Source organism: Macaca nemestrina, chromosome X (assembly GCF_043159975.1).
Source record: "Macaca nemestrina isolate mMacNem1 chromosome X, mMacNem.hap1, whole genome shotgun sequence".
Taxonomy (NCBI): domain Eukaryota; kingdom Metazoa; phylum Chordata; class Mammalia; order Primates; family Cercopithecidae; genus Macaca; species Macaca nemestrina.
The window spans coordinates 120,144,689-120,156,389 of record NC_092145.1 but is presented as its reverse complement, the minus strand read 5'-3'; positions in this window follow the sequence as shown (position 1 = coordinate 120,156,389).

The window sequence follows — 11,701 nt, the reverse complement described above, 5'->3', positions numbered from 1 at the left end:
CTGGAATTCAAAGTATTCTGAAAATGAATTTTCAGAGGCCAGCTCCTCAAACTCGAAATTCATCTCATCTGACCTCAGAAGATTTCAGAAGGGTCACCAGGTTGCAAATATTCTTGCCTTATTTTTGTTGGAGGGACGAAATAAAGGGCAAAGCTTTTGCCTCTGTCTTCCTAAGACTCAAGGGCAAGGGCTGTCCTAGAATCCCCAGATCCTGCCCTAGTCTTGCGGGAACTGGAGACAGAAAATTGACACAGGAAGGTGTCAGCCCAGAGAGCAGGATAAGATCAGGCGTTGAGCCCTGGTGTGCTTCTGTTGGCTGTTCCACAACCCACCTCAAAACGTAATGGCTTGAATGGCTTGAAACAATGAGTCATTGTTCCTTGCGATTCTGTGGGTTGACTGGGCAGTTCTTCTGCTCCATATGGTATTGGCTGGGGTCACTCATGCAGCTGCAGTCAGCTGGGAGCTTGGCTGGGGCCAGAACATCCAACACGGCCTCCCTCACATGTCTGGCACCCTAGTAGCTGGGACTGAAATGGCTAAAGGCTGGCTGGGTCTCATTTTCTCTCCCTTCGTAGTCTCCATCCCCCAGGGCCTTTCTCCCTCCACATGGCCTCATGCTCCAGCACGGCAGCCAGACCTCTTTATATGGCAGTTGGCTGCCAAGAGAACAAAGGCACAAGCTGCCAGGTCTGTTAAGGCTGAGGCCTGGAATTGGCATGAGGTCACTTCCATCGCATTCTATTCATCAGAGCAAGTCACAAGGCTGGTCCAGATTCAAGGGGAAGGAAAATAAGTCTCTACCTCTTGATGGGAGTTATGGGCGGCCGTGTTTGGGGACTTCCACACCAATCACAGCTTCTAGGCTTAGATAAAGGCATTGTGCCATCAGAAACCTCAGACCCAGTTGCTCCTTAACAGGTAACATCTCAGTTTGACCATTTGTTCATCCAACACCCCCACAATGATAATAGTAGCTACTACTTATATAGCACATGCTGTGTACCAGTTCCTGTTCTAAGGGCTTTACATTGATAAACTTATTTTACCTTCACAATAACCCTGTCCACTATTATTATCCTCATTTTACAGATAGGAAAACTGAGGCACAGAGAGTTTAAATGACTTGCCCAAGGTCACACAGCTAGTTAAGTGGCAGAGCTGGAATTCAAATTGGGGCAGATGGTTCCAGAATCTGTGCTTTCACCCACTCTGCTATCTTACCTCTCATTCCTTGATGCTGTGTGTCAAACTCCACTAGAGTTGCATAGGATATTGAGATGCATAAGCCTATCTATTGCAGAGACTGTTCCCCAGTATACTACCTCTCCTTCTAACATAATACTCAAATCCTGATCTTCAGTTGGGCACATGGCCACCTAGAAGAAAGATTACATTTCCCAGCCTCCTTTGCAGGTAGGCATAGACATGTAATTAAGTTCAGGCTATTGGGTTATAAGTGGAAGTGACATGTGGCTGCTTCCAAGAACCTTCCTTAAGAGATGGCTGATATTTGTCCATTGCCTCCTTTAGTTTTCATTGCTTTGGAGTGTAGATGTGATGGCCGGAGCACTGGCCACCATCATGAGCCATGAGAACAAGGGCTTCACCTTCATCAGTGTAGGGATCTGGAATGGTAGGCTGAAAGGAGCCTGGGTCCCTGAGGTCTTCTTAGTACAACAGCCATTCCCATGCTGAACCGTCTACCTCTAAACTTTAATACACGAGAAACTGCTCTCACGTTTAAGCCACATTGCAATTTTGAGTTTCTGTAGCTCCCAACCAAACCTAATCCTAACTGATAGAGTCCCTATCTCCCAAGGAGCTCACAATCTACTGGAGCAGACAAAGTCCATAATTATGATCAAAGCAGAGTGAAATAAGTGGCCTAATCACAGTGGTCACAATTTATAAACCAAGACTGAGGACAGGTAGCCTAAGTACAAGATTATGGGGTTGCTTCCAATTGGGAGAAATAATCTGGAAGATATCATTTTGATGTTGAAATACTGGAATTACTAGGACATGTACAGGGGGGTATGGAGATAGTGTGACATTTTTGAACTTAAGGATAGCCCAGAAAACACAGGACAAATGATAGCTATGCAGTAATGCCAGAGCCAAAAGTAAAATGCCATGTGAGCCCCGAGGAAGGAGCAAGAATTTCTGATAAGGGAATCCTGATCAGATTCCCCGAGGAAGAGGTAAAAATTTTAACTTGGCCTTGAATTTGGGGATGACATCCTAGCAGAGAGAAAAGCAAGACCAAAGGCCAAGTAGTGTGGAAATGGATGGGGAGTTTGCAGACAGGTCCATGTGGCTGGGCAGGAGAAGTAGCTGGAGAGCTTTTACCTCCCTTGATGGGCAGGAAAAGGCTTTTTACCCAGCTCCCTCTGGCAGGCTTCAGGTGGTTGTATCCCAGGGCCTGGGACATTTGACACATGATGGACAATGGGGATCTTGGTGGTCACTCTGCTATGAGGGTATCTTTGGCCTCATGTAGCTTTTCTCATTTTGAGTTCATTTTTGTCTATGGGGTGAGATGGCATGTAGATATCCAGTTTCCTCTGCCCACTTTCTGTCCCTTGTGCCCACTGCCTAAATTAAATAACGAGGGTCCTGATTATGGGACAAGTAAGTGCCACATCTTTCAAGTGAACAAAATGAGGAGCAGAAGCAGAGACTGAGCCATGCCCTTGGTGCTGTTGTTCACTTACTTGGATGTGGGCAGTTTCGTTTTAAATATTGATGATCTCACTCAGCACATTCTGAGAAAGGCCCTGCTGGGAGTTGTGCAATGGAAAAAAGCTCCTAGAGCCCAAGCCTCTTTTTAAGTGCCTCTCCCCAGAAATCTTTTCTTTTGACTTGGTGAGGTTTAACAGGTTTGTGGATTAGCAGAGTAAGAACCAGCACAGTCCTGCTGAGAAGATGGCCGGTTGCCCAGAGCCTCAGTCCACAAAGCCTTTGTTAATAATCTGATGTGGAATTAGGGCAACGGATATAATAATGAGGTTCTTAATAAAAGCTTTTTTCCAAGACTGGGTTTGTAAAATATTTTTGAACAATGATGATAATGCCTTAAGACATTGGGGGAGTTGGGGCACCGGACCTGTTGAATACCGGCTTTCCAAACATCTGCCTGCCAGGGAAATTTAAAGGGCAGACAGCCAGGATAAGGAGTGAGTAAAGGAAAGCAAAGACTGCGCCTTGAAATATTGGTGTAGATGACCCAGGAAATGCTCCTTTCCGTGGCAGCCATTCACATATGCACACATTCATTCATTCATTCACAGCATGTCTGCTTTTATTGAGGTGAAATTCACATAACATAACATTAGCCACTTTAAAGGGCACGATTCAGTCGAATTAGTGCAGTCACAATGTTATACAACCATCATCTTTGTCTAGTTCTAAAACGTTCTCATCACCCCAAAAGGAAACCATTGATCCATAAGCAGTCAGTCCCTATTTCCCCCTCCCCAATCCCCTGGCAACTACTAATCTGCTTTCTGAATCTACCTATTCTGGATTTTTCACATAAATAGAATCAGACAATATTTGTCTTTTTGTGTCTGACTTCTTTCACTCAGCCTGATGTTTTCAAGGTTTATTCATATTGTAGCAGGTATCAACACTTTATTCCTTTTTATGGCTGAATGGTATTCCATTATGGATATACCACACTTTATCCATTCCTCCATTGATGAACATTTGGTTTGTTTCTACTTTGTTTCTACCTTTTGCCTATTGGGAATAGTACTGCAATGAACATTTGTGTACAAATATTTGTTTGAATAGCTGTTTTCAATTCCTTTGGGTTTATACATAAATAGAGGAATTGCTGAGTCATATAGTAATTCTGTGTTCAACTTTTTGAGGAACCGCCAAACTGTTTTCCATAGTAGCTGCACCATGTTACATTCCCTCCATTAATGTATGTGGGTTCCAATTTCTCTATATCCTCACCAACACTGATTTTCGGTTTTTTTTTAATTATAGCCACCCTATTGCATATGAAATAGTTTCTCATCATGTTTCTGATTTGCATTTCCCTAATGACTAATTAGATTGAACATATTTTCATGTGCTTACTGGCCATTTGTATATCTTCCTTGGAGAAATGTCTATTCAAGTCCTTTGCTCATTTTTAAATTAGGCTATTTGTCTTTTTGTGGTTGAGTTGTAAGAGTTCTTTCTATATTGTGGATACTAGACCCTCAACAGATAAATGATTTGCAATTATTTTCTCCCATTCTGTCATTTCACTTTATTGATAGCATTCCTTGATGCATAAAAGTTTTTAAAATTTTGATGAAGTCCAATTCATCTATTTTTTCTTTTGTTGCTCACGCTTTTGGTGTCATATCTAAGAATTGATTACCAAATTCAAGGTCATGAAGATTTACCCCTATATTTTCTTGTAAGAGCTTCACAGTTTTAGCTCTTACATTTAGGTCTTTGATTCATTTTGTGTTAATTTTTGTGCACAATGTGAACTAGGAGTCCAACTTTATTCTGTTACATGTGGATATCCAGTTGTTCCAGTACCATTTGTTTAAAAGGCTATTCTTTCCCCATGGCATGGCCTTGGCATCCTTGCCAAAAATCAATTGATCATAAGTGCATGGGTTTATTTCTGGACTCTAAATTCTATTCTATTGATCTATATGTCTATCCTTATGCCAGTACCCCACATATGCACAGCCTCCCCCACCATAACACCCTGCACCAGAGTGGTACATTTATTACAACTGATGAAACTACATTGACATATCATTGTCACTCAGAGTCCATAGTTTACATTAGTGTTCGCTCTTGATGTTGTACGTTCTTTTTTTCTCTCTTTCTTTTCTTCTTTCTGTTTTTTTAAAGACAGGGTCTCAACATGTTGCACAGGCAGGTCTCGAACTTCTGGGCTCAAGAGATCCACCCACCTCAGCCTCTCAAAGTGCTGGGATTACAGGCATGAGTTACCCTGCCTGGCTTGATGTTGTACATTTTATAGGTTTTGACAAATATACAATGACATGTATCCACCATTATAGTATCATACAAAATAGTTTCACTGCCCTAAAAATTCTTTATGTGCTGCCTGTTCATCCCATCCTCTCTTCCTAACCCCTAGTAACTATTAATCTTTCTACTGTCATCTCCATAGTTTTGCCTTTTCCAGAATGTCATACAGTTGAAATCAGACAGTAGGTAGCCTCTTCAGATTGGCTTCTTTCACTTAGTAACATGCATTTATGGTTCCTCCATGTCTTTTCATGGCTTAGTAGCTCATTTTTTAGTGTTGAATAATATTCCATTGTCTGGAATATTACAGTTTCTTTATCCATTTATCCACTGAAGAATATCTTGGCTGCATCTAAGTTTTGGAAATTATCAACAAAGCTGTTATAAACATCCATGCGCAGCGTGTTTCTATGTGGATGTTTGTTTTAAACTAATTTGGGTCAATATCAAGGAGTGAGATTGCTGGATCATAGGGTAAGAATATATTTAATGTTGTAAGAACCTGCCAAACTGCTATACCATTTTGCATTCCTACCAGCAACAAAGAGTTCCTGTTGCTCCACATCCTCACCAGCATTTGGTGTTGTCAGTGTCTTGGATTTGGCCATTCTAATAGGTGTGTAGTGATATCTCATTGTTGTTTTAATTTGCAATTTCCTAATGACATATGGTGTTGAGCATCTTTTCACATGCTTATTTTCCATCTGCGTATCTTCTTTGGTGAGGTAGCTTTTCAGATCTTTTACCAATATTTTTAATTGGGTTGTTCATTTCCTCATTGTTGACTTTTAAGAGTTCTTATATTTTGAATAGCAGTCCTTTATCAGATATGTCTTTTGCAAATTTTTTCTGTCTTGTCTTCTCATTCTCTTAATTTCATTTTCAGATTATTTGTTGCCTGTGTACAGAAATACAACTAACCTGCATGTGTTGATCTTGTATCCTGCAAATTTGCTGAATTTGCATCAGTTAAAGAACTTGTAAATTGTGGAAGACCCCATTCAAACTGACTTGAGGGGAATTGGGCGCGGTGGCTCACGCCTGTAATCCCAGCACTTTGGGAGGCCAAGGTGGGTGGATCACTTGAGCTCAGGAGTTCTAGACCAGCCTGGCCAACATGGCTAAATGCTGTTTCTACTAAAAATACAAAAATTAGCCAGGCATGGTGGCATGTGCCTGTAGTTCCAGCTACTTGGGAGGTTGAGGCAGGAGAACTGCTTGAACTTGGAAGGTGGAGGTTGTAGTGAGCCAAGATCTTGCCACCCTACTCCAGCCTCCAGCCTGGGAAACAGAGTGAGACTCTGTCTCAAGAAAACTCAAAAAAACTGACTTGAATAATAAGGAAGATTTATGGGCTCACACAATTAAAACATCCAGTGGGCTTCAGGCACGGTTTTATCAAGGCTCTGGCTCCATTTCTCTTCTGCATTGGTTCTTTGCTCAGGTGGACTTCCCTTGTGGTTGCAAGATGGCTGCCAACAGAAACTGAGTCTTCAAGCTTTTTCAGTCACATCCAGGGAAAGAAAGAGAGCATATTCCTTCCCACAAAAGTCCTGAGCATCTCTTTGAGTGAACCATCCCTGCCACTGTGACAAAGAAAATGGAATTGATCTGGTTAGCTTAGGCTATGGAGGTAAAAATGGGGTAAACTGCATGGTTGCTACATAATTTGTGAGGGGGACATTCTTAGAGGAAAATCTTATTGCTGTTAGGAAGGGGAAAGGAAATGTCCACCAAACTAATGAAATTTGTACTGTGCCATACAGTATTCAATAAATATTTGCTGAATGAATGAATGAGAAATCCTGTTCGTCCTCTCACTGATATATGGTTCCCTGGGACTATGGCAGCCTCCATTCTGGAAGGGCCAACCTTTCAACCCCTGGAAATCTCCTACTTAGATACCAGGCTCTTCTATGGGGAGGAGATAATCCTGCTTACAGGGCCCCGTATCTTCTCTGATTTTTGAGCAGCAAGACCCTGGCAGAACAGACCAGGAGAACTGAGGACACTGGTGAATACGCATATAAAAAATTAGCAGGGTGGGCCTTGTGAGTTAACGGCGTGGCTTTGAAGTCATCATCCACAAATTGCTCCCCAGGCCTGGTGCCTGACATTCTGCCATTAGGAATTCACTACTCCGGTCTGAGTTTAAAAGACTTTTTCACCTTCAAGACTCAGCCCTCCTACTGGGGCTTTGGTTTGCAACCAAGCATCCTAACTGATAGGCCCATCTTTGTAGACTTCAAACCACAGCAACACTGATGTACTCTGAAGAGTATGTTCAGTCCTGAAGGATGATCTACACCAGAGAAACAGAGTCAGGGACAGGGGTCTCAGGAGCTTCATATCCTGAATTATAAGAACTGACTTCTCTTCCTAGACATCCACCTTGGGTCCAGTTTCCTCAGCTATAGACTCAGCCCCTTCTCCGAATACCATTAAGCTCCAATGTAGCAGAAGGTATTTTCCAAAGAAAGCTGCAATATTTCCTGTCAAGGCCCTTCGTGAACCTTGCCACTCTTGCATCAGTAGGTGAAGTTTATGATCCTTACCCTTAAACCTGTGTGGCCTTTGTTACTGTCTTGACCAATAGAGTGTGGTGGAAGTGATGCTATGTGATTTCTGAGGCTAGGTCATTTAAAATGTAATGTACACTTGCCTTAATACTCTATTGAGACACTTGCTCTTGGAATCCAGCAACCATGCTGTGAGGAAGCCCAAGCAACTCATGGAGAGGAACCAAAGCTCCCAGCCCACAACCTCATCTATGCTTCCAGCCAATAGCCAGTACCAATTTGCCAGTTGTATGAGACAGCCATCTTGAAAGTCAAGTCAAACCTCATGGTAGGCAGCATCTCAGATGGCCCCCAATGATAGTATTCCTGCCCTCATGTAATCACCTCCCCCGAACACACTGATGTATTCTGAAGAGTATGCTCATGATAAAGGATGAACTACACCAGAGAAAGAACCAGAGATGGAGGTCTCAGGAGCATCATATCCTGAATTATGAGAATTTACTTCTTTTTCTAGACATGCAGCTGCAGTGAGTCAGAGGAGAGATGTCTGGTCTCCCCCAAATGTAGACGGCACTGAGTACCTAGCTTCTAACAAATAGAGTATAGTGTAAGTGGTATCCAAGATTATGTTATAAAACTGATGTGGCATCAATTATATCTCAATAAAGCTGGAGGAGAAAAGACTAGCTTCCATTTTGGATACTCTCTTATGTGTTCTCTCTCTCTTGCATGGCTTACCTGGGGGAAGTCAGTTGCCATATTGTGAGGCAGCCCTATAGAGGGTCCCTTGTGTTAAGAGACTGAGACCTGTCATTAACTACATGGGTGAGCTTGGAAGCAGATTCTTCCACCAGTTGCACCTTCAGATGAGAACACAACTCCAGCTGACAACTGGACTGCAACTTCATGAGACACCTCAAGCCAGAGACTGCCAGATAAGAGGCACCCAGCTAAACCACACTTGCATTTCTGACCCACAGAAGCTATGTGAGATAATAAAAGTTTCTTACATTAAGCCACTAAATGTTGGAGTAATTTGTTAGGCAGCAATTGATAACTAATACAACCTTCTACTCCCTAGTCAAGGCAGCCCAGCTGATGCTGCATGAAGGAGAGACAAGATGTCCCCACTGAGCTCCATTCTAATTATAGAACTGTGAGTAAAATTAATGATTTGTTGGGGTTTTTAGCCCACTAGGTTTTAGAATGTTTGCTATGCAACTATGGTTCACTTTTTCTCATTGAAAGCTCCATGATGGCCAGGCGCAGTGGCTCATGCCTGTAATTCCAGCACTTTGGGAGGCTAAGGCAGGCAGATCACTTGTGGCCAGGAGTTTGGGATCAGCCTGGCTAGCATGGTGAAACCTCGTCCCTACTTAAAAAAAAATACAAAAATTAGCTGGCTGTGGTGGCGCATGCTTGTAGGCCCAACTACTCAGGAGGCTGAGGCATGAGAATCACTTGAACTTGGGAAGCAGAGGTTGCAGTGAGCCAAGATTGCACCACTGCACTCCAACCTGGGCAACAGAGCCAGACCTTGTCAGGAAAAAAAAAAAAAAAAAGCTCCATGACAGGTGCTAGGAAAACAAAACAATAAACAAAGCAGGCCCAATCTTCTTTCATCTACTATAGCCTAGTGTGTTAGTCTGCTCACGCTGCCATAACAAAATACCGCAGACTGTGGTCTTAACAGAAATGTATTTTTTCACAGTTTTGGAGTCTAGAAGTTCAAGGTCAACATGTTGTCAAGGTTGGTTTCTTGTGAGGCCTCTCTCCTTGGTTGGTAGACGGCTGTCTTCTCTCTGTGTCTTCACATGGTCTTCCCTCTGGTCACGTCTGTGTCCTAATCTCTTCTTAATATTTTTTTTTTTTTTATGTTGCCCACCGATATGGTTTGGCTGTGTCCCCACCCAAATCTCAACTTGAATTGTATCTCCCAGAATTCCCATGTGTTGTGGGAAGGACCCAGGGAGAGGTAATTGGATCAAGGGGGCTGATCTTCCCTGTGCTATTCTTGTGATAGTGAATAAATCTCATGAGATCTGATGGATTTATCAGCGGTTTCTGCTTTTGCTTCTTCCTCATTTTTCTCCTGCCACTACCATGTAAGAAGTGCCTTTTGCCTCCTGCCATGATTCTGAGGCCTCCCCAGCCATGTGGAACTGTAAGTCCAATTAAACCCCTTTTTGTTCCCAGTTTTGAATATGTCTTTATCAGCAGCATCAAAGTGGATTAATACAGTAAATTGGTACCAGTAGAGTGTGGTGTTGCTGAAAAGATACCTGAAAATGTGGAAGTGACTTTGGAACTGGACAACAGGGAGGGGTTGGGACAGTTTGGAGGGCTCAGAAGAAGACAGGAAAATATAGGAAAGTTTGGAACCTCGTGGAGACTTGTTGAATGACTTTGACAAAAAAATGCTGATAGTGATATGAATAATATGGTCCAGGCTGAGGTGGTCTCAGATGGAGATGAGAAACTTGTTGAGAACTGGAGCAGAAGTGACTCTTGTTATGTTTTAGCAAAGAGACTGGGGACATTTTGCCCCTGCTCTAGAGATTTGTGGAACTTTGAACTTGATGATTTAGGGTGTCTGGCAGAAGAAATTTCTAAGCAGCAAAGCATTCAAAAGGTGACTTGGGTGCTGTTAAAGGCATTCCATTTTAAAAGGGAAACAGAACATAAATGTTCAGAAAATGTGCAGCCTGACAATGCAGTAGAAAAGAAAATTGCATTTTTTTGAGGAGAAATTTAAGCTGGCTGCAGAAATTTGCATAAGTAGCAAGGAGCCTGATGTTAATCCCCAAGACCATGGGGAAAATGTCTCCAGGCCATGTCAGAGACCTTCACAGCAGCCCCTCCCCATCACAGGCCCAGAGGCCCAGGAGGAAAAAGTGGTTTCCTGGGCTGAGCCCAGGGTCCTTGTGGTGTGTGCAGCCTAGGGACTTGGTGCCCTGTGTCCCAGCCACTCCAGCAGTTACTGAAAAGAGCCAAAGTAGAGCTTGGGCTGTGGCTTCAGAGGGTAGAAGCCCCAAGCCTTGGCAGCTTCCACATGGTGTTGAGCCTGCAGGTACACAGAAGTCAAGAATTGAGGTTGGAAACCTCTGCCTAGATTTCAGAAGATATATGGAAATGCCTGGATGTTCAGGCAAAAGTTTGCTGCAGGGGCAGGGCCCTCACGGAGAACCTCTATTAGGGCAGTGCAGAAGGGAAATGTAGGGTTGGAGCTCCCACACAGAGTCCCTACTGGGACACTGCCTAGTGGAGCTGTGAGAAGAGGGCCACCATCCTCCAGACCCCAGAATAGTAGATCCACTGACAGCTTGCACCATGCACCTGGAAAAGCCACAAACACTTGATGCCAGCCTGTGAAAGCAGCCAAGAGGGAGCCTGTGCCATGCAAAGCCACAAGGGCATAGCTTCCCAAGACCATGGGAACCCACCTCTTACATCAGTGTGACCTGAATGTGAGACCTGCAGCCAAAGGAGATCATTTTGGAGCTTTAAAATTTGACTGCTCCGCTGGATTTCAGACTTGCATGGGCCCTGTAACCCCTTTTTTTGGCCAGTTTATCCCACTTGGAATGGCTGTATTTACCCAATACCTATCCCCCCATTGTATCTAGGAAGTAACTAGCTTGCTTCTGATTTTGTAGGCTCATAGGCAGAAGGGACTTGCCTTGTCTCAGCTGAGACTTGGGACTGTGGACTTTTGAGTTACTGCTGAAACTTGGGGGACTGGTGGGAAGGCATGACTGGTTTTGAAATGTGAGGACATGAGATTTGAAGGGGCCAGGGGTGGAATAATATGGTTTGGCTGTGTCCCACCCAAATCTCAACTTGAATTGTATCTCCCAGAATTCCCACATGTTGTGGGAGGGACCCAGGGGGAGGTAGTGGAATCATGGGGGACAGTCTGAGATCTGATGGGTTTATCCGGGATTTCTGCTTTTGCTTCTTCCTCATTTTTCTCTTGTTGCCACCATGTAAGAAGTGCCTTTTGCCTCCCGCCATGATTCTGAGGCCTCCCTAGCCATGTAGAACTGTAAGTCCAATTAAACCTCTTTTTGTTCCCAGTTTCAGGTATGTCTTTATCAGCAGCATGAAAACAGACTAATACACCCAGGCTGGAATCGAACTCCTGGGTTCAAGCAATCTTTCTG